The sequence below is a fragment of the Tupaia chinensis genome, unplaced genomic scaffold, assembly GCF_000334495.1.
Source record: "Tupaia chinensis unplaced genomic scaffold, TupChi_1.0 Scaffold145814_1, whole genome shotgun sequence".
NCBI classification, from domain to species: Eukaryota; Metazoa; Chordata; class Mammalia; order Scandentia; family Tupaiidae; genus Tupaia; species Tupaia belangeri.
In genome coordinates this window covers 104,984-105,379 of record NW_006205672.1, presented here as the reverse complement: position 1 = coordinate 105,379, position 396 = coordinate 104,984, and positions in this window count along the sequence as shown.

Here is a 396-nt window from a genome sequence, read left to right as displayed (position 1 = left end):
ATGCCCCCTATAGAGAAAATCTCTCCAAAAAAAAAAAAAAAAAGAAATTGTGTGATCAATAAAAAGTGTGGGGGGAATACAACTGTAGACACCAGAGATAGTGTGAGAAGAGGGTGGGACAGGGCAGAGGGTCAGACATAGGGGTAAATATAAAGTAGAAATGGAAAATTACTGATGATAACATACATGATTAAGCCACTATGCAGTATATTCTGGATGGGAAACCACTTTTTGTATGCTGTGACGATGATTAGGGGATGAATGTACATTATTTAATTAAAAAAAGTTTCAGAACGAAGCTGGGGGTGGATCATGGCGTGAAGACCCTCTTGGAGATGTCTGTCTGTCTGTCTCTCTCTCTGTTGCTCTTGCCTATGAATAAAAGAAATAAAGTAT